Source organism: Lampetra planeri, chromosome 27, assembly GCF_965212315.1.
Source record: "Lampetra planeri chromosome 27, kcLamPlan1.2.h2, whole genome shotgun sequence".
Classification (NCBI taxonomy): Eukaryota; Metazoa; Chordata; class Hyperoartia; order Petromyzontiformes; family Petromyzontidae; genus Lampetra; species Lampetra planeri.
The window spans coordinates 1,105,285-1,120,953 of record NC_136133.1 but is presented as its reverse complement, the minus strand read 5'-3'; the positions used below and the strand labels follow the sequence as shown (position 1 = coordinate 1,120,953).

Below are 15,669 nucleotides of genomic sequence, written 5' to 3'. Positions count from 1 at the left end.
AGACGTACATTATACAAACGGAGCAATGTTGAATGGAAGGAAATGCCATTAATCTCCAAAAATGCGGTGTCATTACGCTTCTGACTCCACCAGCCCAGTTCATGCCACCAACTCGACTTTCTTCTCCAGAATCTCGTAGACTTTCTTCTCCAGCATCTCGTAGACTTCCAGTATGGGGTTTTTTTTTGTGTCTTCCGAGTTCGTACAATTCATCCAACTACACACGTTCAGAAAATTGTTTCGGCCTAAAGATTTGTACGGCAAACATAAATGCGGGGGTGGTGGGGGGGTGCTGACGAATGCCATTCACGTGATGGTCTCTTGGTCTTTAAAACAAGGTATTTACGACAGAGCAGAGAAGTCGAGAGAAGAAATCCCCTACTACGTACACTCAGCCGGGGATTATCATCCTTAGACTGGCAAGTGGACGCTACAGAGCGTGTGAAATAAGTGGCATGAGTATCCACCAGAGATGTGGCATACTACTACATTGAGTGAATCTCCCTTCTCGATGCTGAGCAGTAATTGGCGGTGGCTAACCCTGAACGTGTTATCATCGGCCGTGGGCTATTGTCGAAAACGACCGCAACCCATTGGTCTCATCCCGTCTAGCGACAGGATGTTCATTGTACTTGGGAATGTATCCAACAGTTAATCATCGTCATTGTCCGTGGGCAATCCGGTGCTGGATGAAGACCTCCCCACGCCAATGTAATAAATACAACTCACGCCTGCACACGAGGCTATTTCGTAGCTCCGTTATCTCTGTGGATGTCATTTCTTTGGCTGCCACTGGCGTCATTCATCACCATTGGCCATCGTCCCTTATAGCGATAAGGAACTTCTCTTCATCCGAGACAGAGTCTGATGCCATAAAATGTAAGATTATATCTCTGCTGTGATGTATGGTCCCATCATTGTCACCTAATGGCGACCATTTGTGAAATGATCTAGAAATCAACACTTTTTTTGCTGCTTTCACGCTGAAATTGCTCGATGTTACATTTCAGCAATTAATATTTGTTCGTTAACAAAAATTGGTCCCAAGCATGTGCTCTGTTTATGTTACTGTATTCCATATCCCCCTTTACGCTTCATTGCCAGTGAGTTGTCTAAGTGTGAGGGCTGCCGCCACACATTTTGAAACCATCGTTGGGGTTTGACAGCAGCACGACGATGATCACGTTTTCAAGTTTCATTTATTAGGTATTGCCCTGTGAGCCACGCGGCTCTTAAGTCGGGTGCAACCGCAACAAAATATGAACACAGACCATCTTAAAGCGACGACGCGTAACAGAAACATCCTGGAATAAATGATGGGGGGGGGGGGTCACTGTGTGTCATGTGTTGAGGGTCCGAACGTCAGGAGCCACACGAAAGTCCACGAACGTGGGGCTACCGGCGTGCTGATGAGCGTGGCACCACTCGAACCCCCCCTCACCACTCCTCAGTCTCGCCGCCCGTCATTGGCTGTTGCTTCCCGCCCGCCTTTAGCAACGCGCCCTCCGATTGGCTGGCGCGCCTTGCATTTCCCACAGCACACAAACTGCACCGGCTGCTGAGCATTTTTGTAGGCGAATTTTTTTTTAATGAATACATTCGTTAATTAAAAAAAAATACCTTCAAATGAGCCCATACAACAGGCGACGCGATTAGCGCCGTGGCCCAGAGTACACACGCATTTAATCCTGATGGCGCGCGTGTTTGATGGACCTCCGAATTACGTAATCGATGCAGACATTCACGCGGCGGGAATCGATTCTCGAATCAACTCCCCCACCCACCCCCACCACTTTGAGCACGCTGCACAGAAGCGAACTTCAATTTTGACTTAAAACTTTTCGTGACTGCAGGAATTCATATTCGTTGGTTCTTTCGGTAAAGTCACGTAGATAGAAGAAAAGATTATAAAAAATAAAGTGAATAAAAATAATAAATAAACGCTAATGTAGAATGTAGCCTGGTTCTTAATCGGAGTGAGTACTGGCAGTCTATAGTAGCCTGGTTATTAAGTTTGGTGAGTGTACTGGCAGTCTATAATGTAGACTGTAGCTTGGTTTTTAACCTCGGTGAGCGTACTGGTAGTCTATAATGTAGACTGTAGCCTGGTTATTAAGCGGAGTGAGTGTACTGGCAGTCTATAATGTAGACTGTAGCAATGGTTATTAAACTGAGTGAGCGTACTGGCAGTCTATAATGTCGACTTATTCTTGGTTCTTTCAGTAATACAAATTAAATAAAAAAACAAAAACCATGACGTTTCGATCGCAACACAAGTGCAGTCTGAAGAAGCGCACTGTGGTTTTCTTGTCTAAGTTCAGACTCAAAATGTGACTGACTGACAGCAGCAGCAGTAATGCAGCAAGAGGCATCTGTGGACCGGTTTTGGCCTCGTCTGTCCAGTATATAAGTCACCAATGGTCACTGCTGCACGGTCTGCTTCTGGGAACCATAAATGGGAAGTCCCCACTTCCACACTAGGGGGCACATTGGCTTGGTTACTGTCAACAAGAATACAAATCTGTGAATAACGAGGAAACGTGTTTATTATAGCAGAATAATAGTACAGGCTGGAAAAGGATACGGTTCAAACAACGCACAAAACGTGTATAAATCACTCAGCCGTGGTGCATTTTTCAAAATCATCCAGATCTCGTTCGATTCCACACAACAACGCGTTGCACTGCAGAGCGGAACGTGAATAGTGTAGTGAACAGTGGGAATTAGGCGATGTTCGCCGCTGCCTTCTTCCAATTTCAGCATTTTAAACTGAAATTAACACGATGTACTTTACATTATTTTAGCAGTACTTTATACACAGGTTCTTCGTGATGCTGCATGAGCAGACAACTGGAATTCAACACTTTCCTCAGGCACCCAGTAAATTCGCTTGTTTAGCCAGTGGCCTGTAAATCACGAGAAAAACCGAGAATAATTTTGCAGAAGTGTCTGTGAAGCCTTTGTTTTTCAGGAGGGTCCTGCCAAGTGTTCACAGTCGTAAGAGATGTTATGCGCAATCCAAAATTGTATAATTTGAGGGTAATCACTCTTTTGTTCTTTCGGTAATCAATCTTTTTTATGTTTCTATCGCTGGGAGTTGGGATAAGGAAGCAGCCCCCCTGTGAGAGAGTTAGACCCCCCCTCTCCATCGAGTATTTGAATGTCCCTCCACTGGGAGTCTGGATAAGGCAGCAGCAGCAGCAGCCCCCTGTGTGAGAGAGAGAGTAGACCCACACCGAGCATCTGAATATCCCCACGAATGTGAGTGAGGGTCGGGTAGCAGCGGGTTCCCTGTGAGAGAGTAAGACCCCCACCCCCCACCCAAGCTCTATGTGAATATCCCACGACTGTGAGTGAGGATAGGGTAGCAGCGGGTTCCCTGTGAGAGAGTAAGACCCCCACCCTCCACCCAAGCTCTATGTGAATATCCCACGACTGTGAGTGAGGATAGGGTAGCAGCGGGTTCCCTGTGAGAGAGTAAGACCCTCACCCCCTACCCCCACCCCCACCCCCAATCTCCACGTGGATATCCCCACGACTGTGAGTGAGGATAGGGTAGCAGCGGGTTCCCTGTGAGAGGGTAGACCCCCTACCCCCAAGCTCCCCACGCCACTCGCCCCCCCCACAGCGCCTCTCGCCTCGGCGTGCTCGCTACCCACTCCACGTCAAAACTGTCAACACGAGGAATCGAATCGTGAGCGCGACATCAGCGGCGAGAATCGATTCCCCCCCTCCCCACTCCTACCGCCGTGACGGGCTCGAGGCGGAGGGAAAGGGGCGACGTCGTCGACGTCGAGGAGGAGGAGGCGCAGGAGGAGGAGGCGGGAGCAGCAGCAGCAGGAGGAGGAGTTCTGAGAAAGAAGGCGCGCGCGGGAGAGACAGGGAGGGGGAGAGTCGCGAAACGTCGCTCGCACTGTCGGTCGAGCGAGCAGCGGCAGCGTCGTCGTCGTCTTCGCGTCGTCCGGGAGGGGGGAAGTGAACGCCGCGTTCCTGACACCGCCTCGCTCGTCGTCGTCCTCGTCGTCCTCCTCGTCGTCCCGCTCGTCGTCGTCGTCGTCGCCGCGACCGACGTGAGTGCCTTCGCCGCTCGCGACCGCCGCGCCCATCGCGGAGTAGGAAGGGGAAGGAGCTGGGGGTGGATGCGGTTGGGGGAGACGCTCGGCGGAGCGGTGGCAGTGTCGTTGTGGTGGGGTGGCAGTGTTGTTGTGTGGTGTGGTGGCAGTGGTGGGGTGGTGGGGTGGCAGTGTTGTTGTGTGGTGTGGTGGCAGTGTCGGTGTGGTGGGGTGGTAGTGTTGTTGTGTGGTGTGGTGGCAGTGGTGGGGTAGTGGGGTGGCAGTGTTGGTGGTTGGTGTGGTGCTATGGTGGGGTGGTGGCAGTGTTGTGGTGTGGTGGCGGTGGTGGGGTGGTGGGGTGGCAGTGTTGGTGGTTGGTGTGGTGGCAGTGGTGGGGTGGTGGGGTGGCAGTGTTGGTGGTTGGTGTGGTGCTATGGTGGGGTGGTGGTGGCAGTGTTGGAGTGTGGTGTGGTGGCAGTGGTGGTGTGGTGGCAGGGTTGGTGGTTGGTGTGTTGTGCTGTGGCAGTGTTGGGATGGTGGGGTGGCAGTGTTGGTGTGGTGGGGTGGTGGTGGTGGTGGCAGTGTTGGTGTGGTGTGGTGGTGGCAGTGTTGGTGTGGTGTGGTGGTGGCAGCGTTGGTGTGGTGTGGTGGTGGAAGTGTTGGTGTGTTGTGCTGTGGTGGCAGTGTTGGGGTGGTGGGGTGGCAGTGTTGGTGTGGTGGCAGTGTTGGTGGTTGGTGTGGTGGCAGTGTTGGTGTGGTGGCAGTGGTGGTGTTGGTGTGGTGGAAGTGTTGGTGGTTGGTGTGCTGTGGGAGTGTTGTTGTGTAGCGCACGGACCCCCCGCGTGTGTTGGAGTTGAGAGCTCCGTGCTGGAGGAGTGTAAATCCGCTGTGTGGTTGGGGGGGGCTCAGACTTTCGTTGGCGGCTCAAGCGAGTGTGGTGGAAGTGTGGTGGGGGGGGGTGTGGGACGAGTAGTCGTGTGTAGCGTCGTCTCGTGTGGTGGAGCTCCGTGTAGAGTGGTGGAGCTCACCCTAGTGTGGTGGAGCTCCGTGTAGAGTGGTGGAGCTCAGCCTAGTGTGGTGGAGCTCCGTGTGGAGTAGTGGAGCTCAGTGTAGGTCAGCTGGAGGAGTGTGGATTCAGGGCTTCGTGATCTCCGAGGGCCGAGCACAGCTTCGTCTTTCTGCGTGAATACTCATCACCACCACCACTCACCACCTCCACCACTCACCACCACCACTCACCACCACCACTCCCCACCACTCACCACCTCCACCACTCACACCACCACCACCTTCTCCACCACCACCCCCGTCTGCCTTAACCGTGCCATGGCTGGGGTTAGGCGGGTGTGGTGGTGGGGGGTGAGAACACGGCTTGGAATCTTACGGTATCCATCTGTACGGCGTGCGTAGCGCGTGGAGACAGGCGGGCATGAGACGATGTCGTGCAGCGTTCTTCATTGCAAGGGGGGGGGGGCAATGGCGAGCCCCCCTGGTGGCCTTTAGTGCGGCCCCCTGACACTACACGAAGAGTGACAACACCAACCCCCATCATCATCCATCATCATCGTCATCATCATCGTCCATCATCGCGCTGCTGTCAACCCAACAAATGGTTTAAAAATGTGTGGCGGCTTCCATCACGCTGATAATGTCTTATCGGCTAAAGGTGCCTCCCTCTGACGATTCGTCAAGGGCCTGCAGTGGATGTCTGAAAGAGCACTCAGGTGATGATGATGATGGTGGTGGTGACGACGACGATTTAAAACAACCTTTTTAAAAGTTTACAGATCCTTAAAACAAAATTCGCCCAACCGGGCTATGCGGTTTACAGGTTGGGTTGCTAAACCACGGAAGTTGTGGTCCGTAATGCCGCCTCCTCTTGCTCCTGCTGCTCCTGCTGCTTCTGCTGCTGCCTCGTGGCGTCGTCTTCACGGGGGCGGTGTTCGCGTCTCACTCCCGAGGCGTCGTTGCCGTCACCCCGCTGAGGCCGAGGGTCGGGACGCGCGGCGTGTGGGGGGTGGGGTGTGGTTGTCTGTGTGTGTGTCTGTGTGTGGTTGTCTGTGTGAGTGTCTGTGTGTGTGTCTGTGTGTGGTTGTCTGTGTGAGTGTCTGTGTGTGTGTCTGTGTGTGGTTGTCTGTGTGAGTGGCTGTGTGTGTGTCTGTGTGTGTGTCTGTGTGTGGTTGTCTGTGTGTGTGTCTGTGTGTGGTTGTCTGTGTGTGTCTGTGTGTGTGTCTGTGTGAGTGTCTGAGTGTGTGTCTGAGTGTGTGTCTGTGTGAGTATCTGTGTAAGTATCTGTGTGTGAGTGTCTGTGTGTCTGTGTGTGGGTGTCTGTGTGTGAGTGTGTGGGTGTCTGTGTGTGTGTGTGTCTGTGTGTGGATGTCTGTGTGTGGGTGTCTGTGTGTGACTGTGTGGGTGTCTGTGTGTGGGTGTATGTGTGTGGGTGTAGTGTTTTTGTGTGTTGGCACAGTAAGGGGGGTACAGCTGGTGGTGGTGCAGCTGCCGGTCAATTCAGTCGGCCAACCCATGGCACCACCTGGGTCTGTCCCGAGACCTCCTCCTGTCAGCAGCGAGCCCGCGACACTTCACGCGACAGCCTCGGAGTGCACCTAGCCTGGCACAGGCTTGGTGGCAAACGGCGGGGTAGTGGTGTTGGAGTGTCTTTGTGAGTCACGCCGGGCCTGCCCCTAAGTCGACTCAGCCCTAAGTGAGTAGCCGGTGCGGTGTGTAAACAACACTAACTGGGGAGACAAAGGCGGTCGGGCGTGGTTCTGGCCACCTCCCCCCACCCCAGGTGCTACTCGCTAACAGCATGTGCCCCAAAAGTCTGTTAAGGCGACACGGGGGATCTTTGTCTCTGTGAGTCATCACTGTGTGAGTGTCAGTCTGTGTGAGTGTCAGGGCGGTGTGTCAGTCTGTGTGAGTGTCAGTCTGTCTGTGTGTGAGTGTCAGTCTGTCTGTGTGTGAGTGTCAGTGTCTGTGTGTGTGTGTCAGTCTCTGTGTGTGTGTGTCAGTCTCTGTGTGTGTGTGTCAGTCTGTGTGTGTCAGTTTGTATGTGTGTGGGACTTGTCAGTATGCCTCTTGAGTCATTATGTGAGTGCGGTGACTGTGTGCAAGGTATGTGTCGGGCTGAGTGAGCGAGTCTGTGTATGCGAGTGTGTAGATGGGAGTCCCGGGTTCGATATCGAACCCGGGTCTTACATCTACACATCGGTGACGAATGTCTGAACCGGGTTTGGACCTCCCCTAGGGCGACTCGGCATTAAAAAGTACCTGGCGTGGGTGCTAGCCAACAAGCCCCCTCGTGTGCCGTGCCGGCCTTAATAGGTGCTCGCTAACAGCACTTGCCCCAACAGTCTGTTAAAGACGATATGGCGTGGGGGGTATATTGTATATGTGGAAGTCTGTGTGTCGGATGGCTGTCCCATCCAGTGAAGTCCACCCTGGTGTTCGTTATGATGCCTCAGTGGGCTTCGCCTGGTAGGACGGGGATGGTTTAGTTGTTGTATTTGTTTGTGTTTGGGTGACTTGTTTACCTCTCCTGTACTTTGCACTACCATCGTGTTTTTGTTTTGTTTGTTGTTGTGGCGTTCTTACCTCGTGCCCCTACTTGGACATATTTGAAAAAGAGCTTTATAGCTCATCGGATTCCTCCTTTTAGTATTAATTCTGGTTCTGATTACCGTGTGGCATGTGGGCGACTCCACAACTGTTGAGGGGCTGACTCGTTGCCATGCGCAGTCGCACGTCATCGCCTCTGGAATAAATTGACAGCAGCTGGTGAGGCTTGCTCAGTTACCCCTGTGAAGACGACGGTGTATGTGAGCATACGGACATACTTGCCCCTGCCCTATGCACGTGGTATGTTAACACTGGCTTGGTAACCACAGACAGTGTCGTGAGAGCAATGGGCCTACCTTTTATTTTTTTTAAACATTGTGATTACATTATAGCAATTGAAACGCAGCCCTTGGGAATGTGCCGTTGTCAATCGCACGAACGCTTTCGTTGATTACAGCGTTTAAAACAACCTTGCACAAATTGGAGCTTTGCAATAGGCAACGCACAAAACTTCCGCAGTGTTGGGGTGAGACAAAACACAGGCGTTGCCTGGGGGGGCCAGGCGACGCGGGATCTACATCTACACAGCAATATTAGCTCAGACCTCACATGAATCACGTGACCCATGTGTAGCCACTCCCACTCTGAATCCCCTCCTCTTCCCCCCCTCCTCCCTTTGAAAACAGAGGCTGATCCGTGTGGCTTATTCCTGCTTGCATCTTCCTTCTCTCGCCCACTTCCCTCCCTTGTCACCCCCCAATTATATTGTCCCAGCCATTCAGTCTCCCCTTCCTGCCATGGTGCTCCTTCATTATTGCAGCTGTTCATCTTGAGCCGTGCCCTCTTTGTCCATCTTGGGGACTTCTGACATCACATCCATTCCCTTTCCGGTCATCTTGCCCTGCCTGCCCTTCTTGCCCTGCCTGCCCTTTTGTATGTATGTTGAACTTCTTTCGCACCGTACGTAGGCAACCGTGCTTTTTGTGTTCAGATTTGTTATCCTTCCCCCGCACCTCCGATTAGCGCGGTTTGGCTATGTACGTGCGTAGAAGGTTCATACACACACACACTTATACTCCGTGGTGTGCAACGGGTCATAGGTTTGATTTACTATTATTAATCCTGCGTGTTGTACGGACCAGGCGCCAGGGTAAATTGCTGTTGGTGGCGAGGGCATTGTGGTTCGAGTGGTTACCCTTCCAGGGAGGTGCACTCTCCTGTGTTCATGCTACATTCCTGCCGGAACGAACGGACATTGAAAATTGTGGCTTCCTTTTAAACGGAGTTCATATTATACCGGTGTACAACAATGAGGTTGCTAGCTTGCCTTTAAACCTCTGGAATGACAGTCAAGTATACAACAATGCATAGGGTCATCCATCTCCAAATATTATAACAAATCCATTTGCGCCCCCTGGTGCTGCAACGATTTGTAATTTAAACTGCTGTGCACTCGACTTTTATTTGAGTGGTGTTCCAATTCACCTATTAACATTTTTTGCCCGTGCAATATTTACAGAGTAGTGTATTTCAGATTCTCACGCAGCATGCTATGGATTATGCACTTTACACGGTTTCACTTATGCATGACATTTGGACAACTTGTCATTTGGAAGTTGTCAACTCGCCACGGTGGCAAGATGTTAACTACCTCGCCCGGTATGCAGGAAGTCGTGTGTTCCATCCCGACCCTGACGCCTGTATACTTGGAGTTTGCATGTTCTCTCTCCCCGATTGCGTGGATCTTTCTCCCGGTCTTCCGGTTTTTTTCCCTCCACATTTAGAAACATGAGTTTCGGGTACATAGCTCGATGAGTCTTACCTGGTAAAATAAAAAGTTGCTGAGTTTAATAGTTTCGTTTATGTCCAATTTCCCAACATTTCAGTGGTCCACTCAAGTGTAAACATATGCACACATTATCTAGTACTGGGGCATTCACACAGCTGTCAGGCACGTCATGTGTAACCTGTCAAGCACTGTGGTGATAAGCACTTGCCAAGCCTCAATCTTCCCACCCAGTGAGCGTGTCTCACGAGTATAGAATTATACAGCAACAAAACAATGGCTTGGTTCCTTTGCTCGGATGCACAAATGTATTGCTCATTGTTGGCCATCAACAAGGTTTAGGAATTTTGCATTCCTTATTCTTTTCGCGTATGGCTGAATGTACCAAAGAATCTAAACTTTTTAGATATTAGGTTGAGTCTTTTGAGCCAATTGATGGCATCTTGGAGGCACTTTGTATCTCCTGCACTCCAATGAACGATTTCTTGTGGGGCTGTGGTTTTTGAGGATGCCACGGTGGCGAGATGTTAACTACATCACCTGCTATGCAGGAGGTCATGGGTTCAATCCCAACCCTGACGCTCATGTATTTGGAGCTTGCATGTTATCCACGTGGTCGCGTGGATTTTTCGTTCTCCGGTTTTTACCTCCCCATTTAGAAACACGTGTTTTAGAGTATGTGGCTGTTATAAATGTCCACGTAAAAAGCCACTTCATTGAGCTATAATTTGTGGCCAGGTTGCTTCTGAAAAATAACTATATAGCACAGTGGGTCTTACCTGGTAAAATATGAAATAGTTTAGTTTATATGGTCCATGGTAAACCACCATTGCCCCACTGAAGAATGGAGGAGCATTCCTATTATGTGACCCATTCCATCATAGGATATGGGACTCATTTTACTCCCAGTTTTAACAACACAACAACAACAACCGCAACATTGGGTGTCATCCCACCAAGTGATGCTTCCATTCTCGGGTGAGGTGGTAACATTGCTTTATTTCTCCAGGCAATGCTATTAAATAACCGTGTCACTTCAAAACGCGGATAGGTTTTGGTAGGACAAGAAGAAACGTACGGGGTGTGGCTCAGTCATTCTCTCACAGAGCAGGCCGCAGCCACAGTAAACGCACACTGGGGAAATATCCCGGATGGCTCGAGGCCTCATGATGCCCTTAGCGTAGCCTTGAGCCAGCACCGTTACATTGGCGAGCTAAAATACACGCCCCTGACCATGGTTAAAGCAAGGGTCAGTTTCTAAAAAAAAAAAACCCCCAAGTGGATTGTTAATTTTATCTTGTTCGACACGACAAACGATGGGACAAAAATGCCACTCGAAGTATTTTATGCCACTGTGCACTGGATCTGGAAATGTTAACGCCTTCTGTGGATTTGGCCTGCTCACAGAAGACTCGCGTAAGTTTTGGCTTTTTAAATATGAGCTGGGCGCAGTTTCGAGCGCCAAAATTAACAAATGAATTGCATGGCTGACGTGTGCGGTGTGAGATGTTAACTACCGCGCATGGTATACAGGAGGTCGTGGGTCCGATCCCGACCCTGACGCCTGATGTATATCTTGGAGTTTGCGTGTCTCTCTCTCCGTGGTCGCATTAATTTTTTCCCGGTCCTCCGGTTTTTCCCTCCACATTTGGAAACACGCGTTTAGAGTATTTGGCTGCGATAAATGTCCACGTGATAAGCCACTTGGTTCGTGGCCAGGTCGCTTCTGAAAAACATCCGTATAGCTCAGTGGTCCTTACCTGATAAACTAGAAATAGTTTAGTTACTTACAGAGCCACGGAAACATGCCAACACAAGTTGGCTACAAGGGACCGATCCTGACACGGTTGTCAACATAGTTTTTTGTAACTTGGAAAGTGTTCCAGAATTTAAGTCCCCCCCCCCGCCTCCCCGTGCCTCTCATTACTCCGATATCAGCATATAAGGGAAGAAATCTGTCGTAAAAATTATTTATTAATAAAAAGAAAGCACGTGGAGGAATGTGTATTTGGACAGGCAGGGATCTTGCAGAGAGAGCAGTGTGAAATCCGTGGAAAGGGCTTGGACGTGGCCGGGGCAGAGCATCCATCCATTCCAACAGTGGGAAAGAAGGGAGCGAATTGCGCTGGCAGTGTGTGCGCTCCCCGCTATAACCCACACACACATACAGTGCATCGTTTAAATAATGAATGTGCCCTGTTTAGGCGGTCAGGTCGTGGCTCCGGAGGCCGTTGTCTGCACCTCGGCTGCTTGAGCAGCATCACCACCATCATCACCACCATCATCATCATCACCACCACCACCACCATCATCTTTGTCATCATCATCATCATCACCACCATCATCTTCATCATCACCACCACCATCATCTTCATCATCACCACCACCATCATCTTCATCATCACCACCACCATCATCTTCACCATCACCACCACCATCATCATCACCAACACCACCACCATCGTCATCACCAACACCACCACCACCATCATCTTCATCATCATCGACGCCGTGATGTGATGGGGCCTGACATGCGTGATGTGAATCTCTGGAGCGCGACGCCCTTAGGGGTTTATAACCCGGTTTGCAGTGTTGTGCGTGTCAATTAAAACAAATATTCTTTGTCTTCTGTGTGTGTGTGGGGGGTAGATGATCTACTTGAGTTTTATGGGATTTGATATGAAAATGATGCATCTGCTGTTATGTGGTATGGTGTGTATTGACATCCTATAGATCCGCTGAGATGTCACTGCTGTTTGCTATAAGTTTGTGCAAGAGAGAGTGTGTGTCGAGCCGAGTTACGTAACACTTGCGCTGATTAAAACAAATTGTACACGTCCCTTGCCAATCGTTTGGAATGTGATCACGATGTCGGGTTTAACACATTGGGCCAACATTGTTGATTCTGTAACAACTCATTTGCTTGTGCAGAAATATCTCAAGAATGATGTTTGCAGGTGTGGCAAATGATCTATTTCAGTTTTATCGTACACAAACAGTCAGTCCCCGGGTTCCGGAAGACCCGAAATCCGACTTTACAGAAAATGCTCCCATAAATCACGTAAAAAAATTCAATGACGCGGAAATCTTTGCATTATTTACGTAGGTGCAAGTAGTGCAGCGTGGTGAGGTTGCGGACGGCATACCGTGGAGCGAGGCGTAAGGCAGGCACAGCCCCCTTACGCCTCGCTCGAGTTTCACTGAGACTAAGGTAAGTGGAATTCATCGTTGATTTTGGGGAAAGTTGTTCAGTTTCCTACATGCGTAGAATTCGGGTTACGGATCGTTCTCGGGAACCTAACCCTTCCGTAACCCGGGGACTGCCTGTATAGGGTAAAAAAAAAATCAAGAATCCTATTTATTTTACCGTCTCCAAATGTAGCCAGATTCCTCGTTGCTTTCCTGCCTCCAAACTCCCTTCGCCGTGTGTCACTTGACTAAGAGGCATGCCCCGTCACGCCTTGAAAATGATGATGATGCAAAGTTTTTAACATTCGCAGTGATGATTAATCCAACACTCACCAGCTTCGTACATTTTGTGTTCAGTTTTAGCAAATGTCTCTGTTGGCAATTGAACAGCCAGCTGCTTTAACGTGTCCACCGTGGCAAACAAGCTGACTGCTGGGTTATTCACCAACAAACAGACACTGGTCACCGCCTCTGGTATTGATTAGCGCTCGCGTACGAGGGTATAAATACGTGGTGCATGCATGTAATTCAACCAAATTGCAACTTAATAATAGCTCGTGGCATTCATCGGATGTGTGGGCATTATCTGGGCGTCGCTCGCGATCCAAAATTGGAATTTGCGCCGATCCAGTTGGCATGGTTTTTATTTTTAACATCTGACCCACCCAACCGCACGCCGCTAGGTGCGGGCTATGAAAAGGGTGCCCGCAAGGCATTGTCGCTGCGAGTTGTCTGGATGCTTTTCTCCGTCGGCGACACCCTGAAGGTCAAGCACGTAGCTCTGTCTGGTCAGTGGGTAACCCTGTCTCTTTGCGACGGTGCGGAGCGTTGTATGGTTCACATCTTGCACGGGTTGTCCTTTGTTTTCCAAACACTTTGGCACTTTGTACACCCGTAGCAGGCAGGACACGACAGTCTTTCATGTTATTCTTCGATCCGTGACCGTCCACCAAAGTGAAAAGTCCTTCCAGTCGTGAGCACATTACGCCGCTCGCTCGCTCGCAGGTTGCCTGTTGCGAGAGCTTGCGATGGTGCAAGGGGCCTCTTCCCCCGAGGGGGTGGGCAGGTTTGGCGCGTTGTCTGCCTCTCGCCGCGGTAGTCCCGGCTCTCTGGTTCACGGAGCACCCACCGCCACGTGGCCAGCTTGGGTCTTGATCTGCCGACTTGCCTTGCGAGGTCCGTTCGGAGTTGTCCACGTTGGTACACCCCGCGATCGCTTCTCCTGTGATGTGTCCACGGTGCCTGTTGACGCTTTTACTGCCGGAGACGCCCGGTTGAGAACTCCTTGGAGAACCCTGCAGCACATGAGTGGTGGCTGCTAAAGCCTGCGGTGGAGCGGACACTCGCCCACGGGCTTTGTGTTTATGCTTGCATCATTCGACTCCTCGGTTTCCTGCCATTGCCAGCTTGGTAATTCCTACGGAAAGTTCGTGTTGCGATCTTGGCAAAAATGTGCCATGTGATGTAAGGTGGATGCTGATCATCAGTCTCAATCTTTATAACCGTAACAGCTTCACTCGGTCATCACGACTCCTGGAGGAAGAGGCTGCTTGTGATGGTATTAGTGTGTCACGGACATTTGAATACACAGAGAAAAATATAGAGTGCATCATTACGAATATATAAAACTAAATCAAATTACAGTGTATTTTAATACAGTTGATAAAAATTACTTGCAAAAGTCCCGTGATTGTAACTGCGTTATGGAGTAACTGGAATCCAGTAATTTTTACCACACGGTTATTCGGAAAACAATACATTGACCCCCGGCGTGCTGGCTTCCAAAGCATCCAAATCCACGTTCGGCAGCTGGTGATGATTCGGAAGTGAAATGTTGGCGTGCGGGGGATGACGAACGAAACCCAGGGGCTGTTGATTCGTTTCGTGCCGAAGGCTTCCTGCCACTCGCCCACGAGACGAGCGGCGAGTCCTTTGCTTCTCGGCCGCGTGGTCCGAGGCCATCGGCGTCGCGCTTCGTGTCAAGGCTGCCCTTTGTGACCGGCTCGTCTTCCAAGAAGCCTTGTTCAGCGCAGTCGAGGGTGATGATGACGATGATGCCTTGCTCCGGTGAGCATTGAGGCGTTGGTGCCCACAGCCACTGTGGAAATGACACATTCCTATGATGGGGGGGTGGAGCGGGGGCAAAGCTTTCGCCAAACTCAATTTAGCATTGGTCAGGCGCTTATCCACATTCCTCTGGTGGGGGCCACTATGTTCTGAATCGCCGCGAGCCGGTGACGTCCCCCGAAGGAGTGGCGCGGGTGGTGCTCGTTTTGTAGGCCCCGGACGGGGTGGGTCGATGGACGACGATGATGACGACGGTCGTGGTGGTGGCACCGCGGCCGAGTTGACCTTGCCATCTGGGATTAGAAAGCTACGCTTTGCGAGCGGCTCTTCTCACATTGAACTAATCCGCGACCACTGTTTATTGCGCGTTGTCTTGACGACCTGAGCCGCGATTTTTGCTGGTGAGGCTGCTTGAAACCCGACCGATGGAGCGCGGGCAATGCCTTGGCCTCTCTGGGGAGTGTTTGCGAACTTTGCGGCCGCGAAGCAACCTGAAACCGGGCAGCAGCACCACGTGTGCGCACGCGCATGTGTGTGTGTGCAGGAATGTGTGGGGAGCGGCAGTGTAGCGGTTGGCGCGCTGCGCTACGAACCTCGCGACCCGGGTTCGATTCCGGCTCACGGCCACTAACGCCAGTAGGGTTTATCTGAACCGGTCCTGGTCCTCCCCGAGGTCGACTCAGCCTGAAAAGATAACCTGGTGCGGTGTGTAAACATCGCCACTGGTAAACATCGCAGTGGTGTTGGCCACCTGCCCACCCACTCGAGTGTCGTGCCGGCCTTCATAGGCGTTCCTCGCTAACAGCAGTTGCCCAAACAGTCTGTTAAAGGCTGTACAGGGGATCTTTGTCTTTGTGTGTGCAGGAATGTGAGAGGCCTCTGACTGCACATGTAGTCACAGCTCACTTGTGGGTGGGGTTTTATTTCACCGAGCCGATTGCTAACTCGTACTTACATCGCTGGATCAGCGTTTTTTTTACACCAGTTTAGATTCCTTGTTGTTGATAGAAATCATAA

At 51.0% G+C, this 15,669-nt stretch overlaps 1 protein-coding gene across 2 annotated transcripts in view; it reads left to right on the top strand.

The window, feature by feature from the left end:
* The window catches only part of LOC144727960 (protein kinase C and casein kinase substrate in neurons protein 2-like), a 68,711-nt gene that overhangs the window by 5,768 nt on the left and 47,274 nt on the right, over positions 1-15,669 (top strand). Inside the window, exon 1 of one of the 2 annotated variants that reach the window (XM_078607116.1) lies at positions 3,863-4,070. The exons of the other annotated variant lie outside the window; for it this stretch is intronic. The gene's annotated coding sequence lies outside the window, so the exon portion shown is untranslated. Of the gene's footprint in view, positions 1-3,862; positions 4,071-15,669 lie in introns of those variants that run through there. 2 annotated transcript variants of the gene reach the window in all.